Raw genomic sequence first — 13,179 nt, 5'->3', positions numbered from 1 at the left:
TAGCCACTCAGTAAATCTATGCTCTGATACCGGTAAACACATTGTGCCAAGAAAGTATATGATGCTTCCTAACCCAGATTTCCCTGAAGAGGTGACGCATCAGAAAGCAGTAGCTTTTTAAATTTCCGTCACAAGATGTGTTGCCCAGGACGTACCAGAAACTATCACACCACCAGGAGAAGCATTCAAGACCACATCAGTAGAATTGATTGTCAGCACTGAACCCATTTTGTTTCACATCTCTGACAACCTCCAGCATGGCCAAAAGTCTCCGGAGAGATTCAGGAAAATATTATATCTATAAAACAAGCACAAGATGCTATAAAAAAGAAATAAGAAAACTATTGGAAATTGAAAGATGAGACAGTCTCAAAAAATGTAAAAATAAAAACTAAAAAGAGATGGAAAGAATAAGAGACGTAGGCATTCAATCCAGGAGATCCAGCATTGACTAAGAGGAGTTCCAGAAATTTAGAGCTGAGAAACAGAGGAGAGGAGATTATCAAATAAATAACAGATGATTTCCCAGAAATGAACAGACACGTGCATTTCAAAATTTAAGTGCGAACAAAATCCTAAGTGGTTTAAATGAAAAATAAAGACTCACAGCTAGACAGACCGTTTTGAATTTTAGAATATTAAGCAACACTGAATGCTAGAAGACAATCGGGTAATATTTATATTACCCATTTTATTTTACTTTCACACCAAACCTATGAGAAAACTACTGGGAGATAGTTCTTCGCACTTCTGATGTTTCCTACCCTGTGAGACAGAACCACGTGGATAACACTCCTGAGCTCTCCCCACCTCCTCTCAGGGAGAAAGAGTGACTTAACCTGGCTTGTGAGTTTGGAAGAAGGAATTGGACACGTGTAATCTAGCTCTTTCTGTTGTTTCCCTTTTCTTGGGAACAAGCTTCCCACTGGAAATATAGTTCTGCTTTGCCTTTACAGACTGTAAAGCAGCCAGCTCTGGTCCTCCTGGATAAATTGGCTTACTTCTATGGTTCAGTGTTTGGAGGCCCACTTGCTTGCAGATACACTGTATTTCATCTCGTGGAGGACACCATCAAATGGAAGGCAGCACAATTCTCTTATATACCACAAAGAAAGAAAAACACTGACAATTAAGCAATGCAATCCTTTCTGTCAGCTTGAATTTTTTTAATACTTATTAAATAAGATTGTTTCTTTTAGACACACGTGTTGATATGTCCCTCTTTTGTACACATAAAAAGGAAAATAAGTTGGCTACTATATTTCTAAAAAATTTGCATTCAGAATCTGATTGTTTTGAATCACATTTTGACTCAGAGTTAGCTACCTCCTTAATTTGCAATATAACATTTTCCTCTTTGCCATCAAGATATAACATTGGACTCATATTGCTCTGGGATTTTCTTCCAAGCTGCAGACATCCACGCTGCAAATTTTGATGCTGGCACTTTACCTTTTAGACAGTGTCAATGGCAGGTTTTCAGACAACAACCAGGACTTATATTCCTTCCTTAAATGGTCTCTAATAGTTTATTGACAGAAACATCAAGAGGTGCAATGACCTAGTCTTGCCACCAAGAATAACCCAAATTCATGTGTGTGCAAGCACTAACAACTATGTCATGACTGCCACCTGGCCAGCAGCAAGTACAAGACGCCATTGATTGTGGAACGCACCCTCAGTTCAGAGACGTTAAATGTGAACAGAAGGTACATCTTAGAATCAACAAAATACAGTAGCCTTGTTTTTAGTACGAGCTTAATCACTAATAAAAGAGATGTTCAGTTTTTCATCTGCTTTATTCTTTTGTCATGTTTTCCAAATTGTTCAAAACTCGAATGGAAAGGAGAACCACCAATTATTGGGTCCCTGTGAATCCCAAGAGGAAGTACTGTGATTATCCGCATTTTACAGGTTAAAAAATGAAGCTCAGCAAAGTTAAATAACTCGCCCAAGGATTCACTACTCAGTGGCAGAATCGGACTGAATCCTGGTCTGCAGGGTGACAGCACTAAACGCTGGGCACACTGCCCTTTGTAAACTACCTGATGAAAAGAGTTTTAAACGATGGATGCAAATTCATTTGTGAGAAGGACCTACCAGAATAAAGAGGCTCAAAGATGTGAGAGAGCATGGCCCTTTCAGGAACCTCTAAGGATTTCCTCAGGGCTGGAGGGCAGGATGTTAGGGGATGGGGGACACGATATGATACTGAAGAAGGAGCATTGCCCTTGGCAAGGATGATAAGTAATTTTATGAAATAGTTCCTTTTTCATTTTCCAGCTTAAACATTGTTGTCCTTCCTCATTCTTGTACTCTAGATGAAGAGTCTACGGTCTCTGCTCCCCTGGTAAATTTACTTCTACCTTAGAACGTATCACACTTTAATTCTGATTTAACTACCTCCACCACTAACTATAAATAAGCTCTGTGAGCAGAAGATTGAGTCTATCTAGGTCATCATTGCATTCCCAGAACTCAGCATGGGGCCTGGCACAGAGCCGATGCCCCCAAACTGGTTGGCATATGAATACACAACACAATTAATGGTAGGCAAGGGTTAGCCAGTAAATGTAGATGTTACAAAAACACAGGGGAACCATTGGAGAAATTTAAGAACTGGACCAACATAACCAGTGTTGTATTTTAGAGAGCATCTCTAACTGCAGGTCAAGAATTGCTTGGAGGGAACAGAGGGAAGCCAGGGATACAGTTAGGAGGCTGCCTCAGTGGCCCAGACATGAAGTCCTATGGCAAGAAGGTGGCAATGATGAGATATCCTGAGCTTTTAAATAATATGTAGTTGAATTTATGAGAGACTTGCATAAGAGGTCCACAGTAGAAACCTGGGAACACTGACATTTAGGAAATGGTGGGGAAGAAGAGTCAGCAAAAGAGGCCAAAAGGAGAAATTTCCAAAGAAATATGAAGAACAGAAAAGCATGGTGTCGTAGACACTAAAGAAGAACAGAATTTGGAGGAGGAGAAGGATGTGATCAGCAGGATTAAATTCAGGCAAGAGTTGAAGTAAGATTTCCATGGAAGGACAAATAAGGGACTGTTTGTGACCTTGAGAGAGCAGTTTGCATGTGGTGCAGACAGAGGCTGATTGCAGTGGACTAAGCTACAGCTGGGGACTGAAAATACATGAGACAACATTTGAGGAAATTAATTTTCTAAGAGCTGCAATGCAAGGGAAGAGAGTGATTAGGTGACAAGAAAGAGAGTGTACAATCCAGGGAGGGTTGTTGTTACTGCTGTCTTGTGATTGAATACAATTGAGTCTGTAATAAAGTGGGAGTGAGAAGCCCACTCTCTCTCAGAGAGAGAGAGAGTGAAGATATTGGGAAGGGGCATGTGCAGTCATGCGTTGCTTAATGACAGGAATATGTTCTCAAAAATGCGCCTGTTAGGTGATTTCGTCGTTGTGCAAACAGTATAGAGTGTATTTACACAAACTTAGGTGGGATAGCCTACTACATACCTAGGCTAGATGGTATTAACCTTATGGGACCACTGTCGTATATGCAGTCCGTCGTTCACCGAAAGGTCGTTATCCAGCGCATGACTGTATTTGACGTCTCCAAGGAACTGGAAAGTCTAGGTGAAGCAGCTGGGGGCTGTAATCATCAATGATAAGGGGTAATCAAGGCTTTGGGTGCTGACCTCCCGGGAATAAAGGCAAATGGAATGTGCTCAGCTGGAAGGAAGTCAGAATGGATAGAAAGATAGAAGAGGAATGAAAGGAGGAGGGAAAGAAGAGGAGGGGGAAGAGGAAGACAGAGAAGAGGAAAGGGCAGTGAACTTCACTCTTGTCAATCAGATAAATCCTTCTTCCACAGGGAGGTGCAAATGAAGGCATGAGGAAAGACCAGAAATACTCCCCCGTATCGCTTCCTCCTATAAAAGAAATCCTCTACCCCTGCACACCTGGAAATATGAAGTAAATACCCTCAGGGTAGTTCCCCCTCCCCCTGCCCCTGCTTTCAACTTAGTTAAGGCCACTGGAGGGGACTAACAGAGAAGTCTGGTGCCAGGTCCCTTTCCAAGACATGTCAGAGCTTGACAGCAGAGGGTACTGGCTACTGGGGGGAGGATGCTGCTCCATTCACTTGAACAAGCTTGAAGAGACTATCTCCATTTTGAATGTGTAGGCCTGAGAGCAAACCCAGTGGGCCCTATCAAGATCAGAAGATCAATACTCGTAAGCCATCCACAGGCTATGCATAAGGCCTGATCATTGAATAATTGCACATCCCAAACACACAAAATATTTGTGATTCCCAGCACATTTTTGCAAACCATTTGATTTCATTTGGAACAGATTGCTGTCAGGAGGAACATTTTCCAGGTAGGGAGTTCCCCTTTGTTTCACCCTTGGCAGCCCTTTGTGACATTCTCTGGCACATGTCTGCATCCTTATGCTGTGAAGCTTTTCCCTCTAACCTCTTTCCTGGGCTAATGGAGCCCTTTTCAGCAGCAAATCATTCCTTGAGCCCATATTACATTTCTTCTTCTCAGGATTTGCTCCATGGGTATAATTGGCTGCATTCAACTCCCCTCTGTCCATAACACCATAGATCATACAGGCAGAGATGGATCCCCGGTGAACCAGAACAGGCTTATGGCTTCAGGAAGGCATTAAGGTATGCATATTTTATTTTAACATCCTTTGGGTATAGGGCAGCCAAGGCTTGTGTCTTCCTAAACAGCCTCCGTGGCTACATAGCCAATGGCTAAATAATGCATTGTATAGGTTACATCTAATAAAAACCAAAAGCCACATATAGGGGCAAACAAGGCCGAAATCTTCCCTTCCTATGACCCCCTTCTCTGAGTGATGGATGAAGTCTGTGCTTCTGTTGCGGAACACGAACTCAATTAAAATAGTTCCTATACACTGCTGCTGGAATCACTTTTGAATGTTCCCATCCTATAAACATATCATATTATAATATTAATGTGGAACCTGCTCACTTTATTGCCTCAGTCCCTTCACAGTTCATTGATTAACTAGATGCCAAGCATACATCCCCTTTACTATGTATGTGTGTGTTTTATCACAGAGGATGCATTATCAATCCCATCCAAAGTTCCTCGTTGAGGTTTTCCTATCAATTGTTTCCTTATGGTTCACAGCATATGGACAGTTTATACTCTCATCAGTCCTCAAGGGGCCATTCATGTCCTTGATAATAATAACAGCATTAATGGATGTGTTCCCATTTCAGGATATACCATTATCTGGAGCTAATTTAATTAAGCTACACTACAGCCTTGTATCTCTGCTTCCTATTGTCCATCATGCTGTTCTCCCACACTCCAAAAGAACGTGTCCCTGAGCCAATGAGGCTCATTTTTCTCCTTTAAAAAGCATGGAGGGTCCTTGGATGAGAGTTCAAGGAGAGTAGGGTTGGTTAATGGGAAAGGGGGATACAGGGAAAGACTGTGAAAAGGAATAAAGATCACTCTCGTCAAGAGTTCCACGGTCTAATAAAATGAGCATAGACAGAGGTTCAAATCACAGCTCTGCCACCTACGAGCTTTTTGACCTTAGAAAATTCTACTTTTAGTTTTGATGTTCTCCTCTATAAGGGGCACAAGAGTTGACTCTGTATATGATTCTTTAGAAGAATTAATAAAATAATGTCTGTTTCCCTAGCACATGGTTGGTACTCCATTAATATTAGTTCCTTCAATTTTGTCCTGTTTCTCAATTTGAGTTTCTGCAGTGGATGCTATTAATATATACTGCAGGTGTGTGCTGCTCTAGCAAAAGGTGTGTTTCTAAATAAAGCGTGTAAATTAGGTTGGAGAAATGAGTCATATTTTAAATGTAGTGGAGAGTATGCTGTTTAAAATTCTCCTGTGCTGCATTCTTTTGTGAAGCAAAATCACACCTTTACCCATAACAAGTGTGCATAAAGCAATAGATTGCTGTACAAGAGAATTTCTATAGCTGAGTTTTGGCCCTGCTCTTCTAGGTGGTCACTAGAATATAACAGCATCACTGAATAACATTTACTGAGAGCTTACGATTGTACTGTGCTGGTACTTTACACATATCCCTCACATCCTTTGTGAAATAGATACCATATTATCCCCCACTTACAGATGAGAAAATTGAGACATAGAAAGGTCACACAACACGTTCAAGGTCACATAGTGAGTGGCAAGCCCAGATTTAAACACAGGCAGTCTGGCTCTTCTGAGTCCTGAGTCACTTCAAAAGAGGGGCTCACCCTAATGGGAACTAAAACAGAGTGCTTGAAAAACCTACCTTCCCTAATCCAAGACTTCTTTAGGACATAAACTGTGCTCCCAATGTTTCCTTTAAAACTGCAGTTGCCCCTGGGGCCACGGCTGGATTCTGCCACCTGGCTCCTCATCCTGCCAGAAATGCAAGATGGATGGCATTCTAGATCTCATGTTAAAACGGTGCTATTCCAGGGGCCGGCCCTCCGCTACTGGTGGCCCAGGTTCGGATCCCGGGCGCGCACCAACACACCGCTTCTCCGGCCATGCTGAGGTGGTGACCCACATACAGCAACTAGAGGGATGTGCAACTATGACGTACAACTATCTACTGGGGCTTTGTGGAGAAAAGGGGAAAACAAAAAAGAAATGAGGAGGATTGGCAATAGACGTTAGCTCAAGGCCAGTCTTCCTCAGCAAAAAGAGGAGGATTGGCATGGATGTTACCTCAGGGCTGATCTTTCTCACACACACACAAAAAAAAACCTGTGCTATGCCTTGGGCTCTTCCTAAAGACCCAAATCTCACTGTCTGTAGGACAATGCCAGGCATATTTCAAAGAGACAGGAGAAGGATGAGGGATAAATGTTGTGTTGCCCCATTCTTCTCATGTAGAGAACACCAAGACTTGTCTTATGAATGGGGCAGATGAGCTGGGCTGGTCCAACATTCACAATAAGCATGCTGGGTTCTAGCTGGCCAAGAGGTACTTGCATTTTAACCCTGAAATTGTCTCCAGATCCTGGAAAAGTCTCAGGGGGATTAATAACCTACTGGTGCACTTTCTAAAACCTGATTTCTTAGAGCTGAATACCTGATACGCCTTCCAAGAGATTTTATATCAGGAGATCTGGCAAGGAATATGTGTCTATACCTTGGGGTGGCCTCTTTTCTTGATGGCCATACCGGTGGGGCAAACCAAGTAAAAGGGGAAGCAAAAAACCCGCAATAATATAGTTTAAGAGTCTATGTTCTGGAATGGATTTTTATTGACTACTCATATGCCAGGCACTAGGCTTGTTATGAAATACACAGGTGATTAAGCAGGACATTGCATCTACTGTCACTTTGCTAACATCTTCCCAGGCTGGCTCAGATGACTGCCCATTTCTTTTTTTTTTTTTTTTTTTTTTTTTTTTAAAGATTTTATTTATTCAGTTTTTCCCCCCAAAGCCCCAGTAGATAGTTGTATGTCATAGGTTCACATCCTTCTAGTTGCTGTACGTGGGACTCGGCCTCACGTTGGACGGAGAAGTGGTGCCTCGGGGCGCGCCCGGGATCCGAACCCTGGCCGCCAGCATCAGAGCGCGCGCACTTAACCGCTAAGCCACGGAGCCGGCCCCTGACTGCCCATTTCTGATGACAGTGTCTGACTCAGTGTTTGACCTTGAGAACAAGGCCATCTGGACCATTGTCCCTATTCAAAGAAGGTCTGAGTGAAATGCACCCTGATGACACTCTCAGAATAGCAGCCTCTGCAGAGCGGGAGCAGCCTCAGGCTCCTTTCAGCTCAGGCCCTCCTGTGCCCTTCATGTGCTTCTCTCCAGCCAGCTACAAGTCCACAATTATGTCTCTTGAGCTCTGGTTCTGCCTCCTGAAGACTATGTAATGCGAGTTTCAAGCTGCCTGTAGAGCTGGGCTTTTGACCCTGGCCAGCTCAGGACATTCGGCATGGTAAGCTTGTCCAGTCCTGGAGTGGCTTGCCGGGAGAAGCACTAACAAGGCTGTTGCCAAGGACAAAGAGAACAATCCTCACAAGAACTGACAGTGCTGCCTCAAACACATGGCTTGTCACTGAAAACGACACTTTACTGAGTATGGCTGACACTGAGGTGGGTACTGCGCTTCTTCAGAGGGAAGACAGGTGCCAGCCACATAGGCTGAGGATCCCAAAACTGGGGTCTTCGGGAACACGTGGGTGACTCCTTCTTGCCCAAAACCATTTGGGTAAAATAAAATATACCAGATTCTTTGCAGGGAATTGAACTGACTTTTTTTTTTTTTTTTAATTGATGTTTTAATGGTTTCTAACATTGTGAAATTTTGGGTTGTACATTTTTGTTTGTCCATCACCATATATATGACTCCCTTCACCCCTTGTGCCCACCCCCCACCCCCACTGCCCTTGGTAACCACAGTCCAGTTTTCTCTGTCCATGTGTTGGTTTATATTCCACATATGAGTGAGATCATAGTGTTTGTCTTTCTCTTTCTGGCTTATTTTACTTAACATAATACGCTCCAGGCCCATCCATGTTGTTGCAAATGGGACGATTTTGTCTTTTTTTATGGCTGAGTAGTATTCCATTGTATATATATACCACATTTTCTTAATCCAATCGTCAGTCGAGGGACACTTAGGTTGCTTCCATTTCTTGGCTATGGTGAATAATGCTGCAATGAACATAGGGGTGCATAAGCCTCTTTGGATTGTTGATTTCAGGTGAGTTGGATAGATTCCCAGTAGTGGGATGGCTGGATCATAGGGCATCTCTATTTTTAATTCTTTGAGGAATCTCCATACCGTTTTCCATAGAGGCTGCACCAATTTCCATTCCCACCAGCTGTGTATGAGGGTTCCTGTTTCTCCACATCCTCTCCAACATTTGTTGTTTTTTGTCTTGGTGATTATAGCCATTCTAACATGAACTGACTTTTTTTTTAAGGAATCATCAAAAGGAGGGGAGTAAAAGTAGTAAGAAGGATATTTCAAGGTTTGGAGAATGACTTAAGCTTGAGTTATGCTTTTCCAACTACATGTTCAAATCCTACGTTTGCCACTGGTCTTTCCCCCAGGAGGATGTGCAGATAGAGGTGAGAGATGTAAAGCTATCAGGCCTGAGAGGAGGTCTTCCCTCTGGGGCCCAAATTAGAAGGACAGTCTTGTGATACCCCCATCCCAGGAGTCTCAGATTTCCCATGGGTCATTCATTCGCTCAGGTGGGTGCCTTAATTTCCTTGTAGACCAGGAAGTTGAAAGTTGATTGAAGACTGGACTCTCTACTCTCTCTTGAGCATAGGGACTCTCAATCACTAAGTTGGATTCTCTAAGCATTTATAATGCTGTGCAACTTGTAAATCTTTGCAACCCACGGGGCCCATAATACTCTAGGGCCTGTTGTCATTGCACCCTCTTCTTTGAAAATGAGGACCATGTCCATTGAAGTGGAGAGTTGGGATGAGTCACTCTGAGTGACAGGTATAGTAGAGAGACTTCTACTCTTTGGATGGATCTGAGGGTTGTGAGAAAGAATCTACTCCATGCTTCTCCCCTAACTTCTGGTGGTTTACTAGCAATCTTTGACATTCCTTGGCTTGTAGACCCATCACCCTGATCTCTGCCTTCATGTTCACATGGCATTCTCCTCGTGTTTGTCTGTCTCCCAATTTCCCCTTTGTATAAGGACACCAGTCATATTGGACTAGAATCCATTCTAATGATCTCCTCTTAACTTGATCATCTGCAAAGATCCTATTTCCAAATAAGATCACATTCACAGGTACTGGGGGTTAGGACTTCAACATCTTTTGGGGGGGGACAGTTCAACGTGTAACAGAAAAACTTATGGTGGATATGAAACTTGAGGTGGATCTTGAAGGATAGAAAGGATTTGTATAGGTGGAAATGAGAAAAGAGTTTGTTGCATTCTAGAGTAGAAATTGTATTACAAAAGGACATGAAGTTTAGAGGGAACAAAAGCATGTTTGTGGGACAAAAAGGAAGCCAGCCCATTAACGAGGACTTCTTTGAAAAATCAAGTTGAATAGGGAGTGTGGGTCTAATGATGGAGGGTCCTGACTGACAGGTAGAGACTTTTCAAGTTGATGTAGTGTGAAAAAAGAAGCAAAGGACTGACGTGGTGCAAGCAGTGTTCTAGGGAGATCAAGAGGTGGACGGATGAAGTGGAGAAAAGAGATGGAGAAAGTGAGACCAGTTTAGGAGGCTCTTGGAGTGAACAGGGTGGAAATGATGGGGGCCTGGGTAGGATGGTAACTCTGGGAATGAGTAATTCTTGCCTAAATCTCTCTCAGAGTGGGTATTTAGGCATTCTTTCTATGCATGTGAATGCTCTATAAAGCTTTTTGTATGGCACCATGTGGAGATATTGAAGCATTTATTGTCATTGTCATCCTCAGCATCATCACCATCATACTGGTTATCACCTTCATCTTCTTATCAACCTTGACCCCGGGCAATTCACTTGCAGACTCAACCTGCCTTACAGCAGAGAAATGGACTGGATCCATTTATTCACCCAACATTGAACTGGACTCAGTTAATGTGATACCCTAGATCCATACTCTTGCCACGTTTTGCAGCCAGCATGGCCCCAGCAACAGCTTGTGCTGTACCCACAGTCATAGCACCCAGCTGCTGTTGCTGTCACAAGCACTGCCACACATTGAGAAGCCCTTCATGCAGCAGTGACTGCCTGCAGCTGTGGGCCTGCACCCACTACCACTGACACCCCTGGGAAGTGCAGGGAAGTTCATGCCTCATGAATGGAATTTTGGCCAATGGGAGGAAGACAAGTTCTCCCTTCTCTCCTCCCCGCAGACACACAGCAATTTATAAGGCCTTTCAGAAAGCCTACCAGAGACCAAGCAATCAATCGCACTTGTTGCAAACCTGTGGCCAGTTTGGCAATGCTTCCTCTGGTATTTGCTTTTCCTCCTTCACTGCCACAGTTCCTTCTGTCCTCACTGTTGTTTCCCTTGGAATACACTCCTCAGTGAAGAGCTATGAAGTTCCTTAGTGGTCCCTAAGGTCTAGGAAACCTAGGCTGAGAAAAATGATAAAAATTGTATACATTGTTAATCACCAACCATGTTCCTGTCTGTTCTAGGTGTTGGGAGGAATTGGTGTTATGAAACAAACATAGTCCCTGCTTCATGTTCGTGGGGTTTCCCTTTCTAAGTATGTAATTACAAATTGAGCTGAGTGTTCTGAAGGAAAAGAAGTCAGCTCTCTAGGTGGCATAATAAGGATGCTCGATGTGGACGAAGTCAGGGAAGGCAGCCGCCGTGGGGAGGTGATGCTCCCCCTGAGAACTGTGGGTGAAGAGGAGTTAAGCGGGTACAGTTTTATATGGAGGAAAGAAGGGCCAGGTGTGTGGAATGGAAGAGCAATGTGGTCAGTGTGTTTACACAGGCTCTGTGGCTGAGCATTCAGTGGACATCACCCAGAAAGCCATTTAAAAAGTAAAAATGCCCGGGCCCTACCATAGGCTTGTTAAGTCAGAGTCTTGAGTAGTGCACTGGAAGATTCCTAAGTCTTCCTTTTGAACCTTGGCTAGGTTTGGAAACCACTGGACCAGACATAGGGCTGCCCTGAATAAAGAAGGAAAAGTTTTGTTCTCAGTGTGCCCTTGTCCTGCTGTCCAGAGGCCATCACCTTTCTTCCACAATCGTGCCCATCCTGCATACATGTGCACACACACTCACACCCCTCGTGCCCATGTCTTTGCTTGTCCAGGTGCTCTCTCGGGCCACTCTCCTCAGCTGTGGCCCATGCTGAGGGCCTTTCTTGATCTCCTTCTCCAGCAGCGTTGACCTGACCCATTTTGTAATCCCTCAGGACCCTGCTATCTGCCAATCAATAAAGTGTTCTGTAGTTACATGCTGACTGGTGAACACACTTCCAGATCATCATAACTCACATGTAAGGATATAGCCCTGTCTGCTACCAGAGCTTAAAAAGACATCGTCAACGTTATAGCTCATTGAGCATTTCCAGCAGAACGAAATTGTTGTGCAGTATTATCCACACTAAACAGTTGACACATCATCACTGACCAAAGTTATACAGCAAGCTTGCCACTCTAGCCCTGGGGAAGCTATTTCTGTTTTACAAAGTGATCTCCAACTTCTTTTTTAAAGCGAAGGAGGCATTAATATTAGACTCAGCTTAAGGAAAGCCTTAATGGAGTGAAGGCTGGGATACGGGGTAATCTGGCAGGAGAAAGCTTTTAGCATTGCCTTGTGTGGGAGGCAATATAGTCTGGTGGTTAAGAGCAGCATGTCTGGGCTTTTGAGCAAGAAGACTTGAAGTCAACGCCCCGCGCTGCAAGGTACTGACTGTGTGGTTCTGGCTCAGTTACTTCATCTCTCTGACTCCAGCTTCCTCAACTGAACGTTATGAGTTACCCCTCATAAGGCAGGTATAATGCTTAAATGTGATAATACATTGAAAGCACTTAACAAAGTGCCTAGAACACAGTAAGCCCGCTCTTTTACTGTTATTATTATACTACATAGGCAACTGCCTTCCCTTTTGTGGGACTGGCCTTAGAGACAGCCATCAGAAAATGAAGGTGAGTGTGTTTGTGTTGGTGGGGTGGGGAGACAAGGAGGAAGAGGTGAGGGAGCAGAGGAAGAAGAGCAAAAAGCCCTCGGCTCGCCCACGTGCCCCTCTTCCTATTCCGGCGGCCCAGCTAGGCCATTTGCCAGCGCCGCCAGAAGGAATGGAAATTGAACTATGATCTGGAGAGCTATCCGTTCTGACTATTAGTCAGACACTGGGAGCCAGTTAGACCTAATTGTCTTTGAAACATCCGAAGACCAAACACTTTTTTGGAGGTCAGGCTGCACAGCTGAAAAGGAGACAGGGATGAAAATAAAGGCATAATAGGTTCATATAGTTGGTCTGAAAATTAGCTTTAGGGGTCTCCTTACCTTGGTTTCTTAATGATGTGAAACGTAATAATGGCTTCAGCCATAATAAAGATGCATTACTTTTTTTTCCCTAAAAAATAATGAAACTTTGGTAAACATCCCAGGTTTATCACTTAATTTATCCCCAATTCATGGGGAGAGAGAGACCTCCCTCCAATCCAGCCCCCATTTTTAATATTCCAAGCTATTAGATTTCAATAACCCACTCTCCAGCAACGTCTCATTTCCCTGGACAGACCAAATAGGCAAT

General features: G+C 43.6%; 1 long non-coding RNA gene across 5 annotated transcripts in view; it reads right to left on the bottom strand.

Annotated features, from left to right (window-relative positions):
• Window positions 1-13,179, bottom strand: part of LOC147917781 (uncharacterized) — a 139,102-nt gene that overhangs the window by 41,610 nt on the left and 84,313 nt on the right. For 4 of the 5 annotated variants that reach the window (XR_015554433.1, XR_015554435.1, XR_015554434.1 and 1 more), the window contains 2 exons: window positions 12,930-12,999; window positions 8,381-11,038 (listed from right to left, as the gene is read on the bottom strand). This is a non-coding gene — a long non-coding RNA (uncharacterized LOC147917781). Of the gene's footprint in view, window positions 1-8,380; window positions 11,039-12,929; window positions 13,000-13,179 lie in introns of those variants that run through there. The other variant, XR_015554436.1, reaches the window with a different exon arrangement.

This window comes from Ceratotherium simum, chromosome 2, assembly GCF_057802395.1.
Source record: "Ceratotherium simum simum isolate JZ-2026a chromosome 2, ASM5780239v1, whole genome shotgun sequence".
NCBI lineage: Eukaryota > Metazoa > Chordata > Mammalia > Perissodactyla > Rhinocerotidae > Ceratotherium > Ceratotherium simum.
Note: the sequence above shows the minus strand (reverse complement) of the source record. Positions and strands in the feature narration are given on the sequence as shown.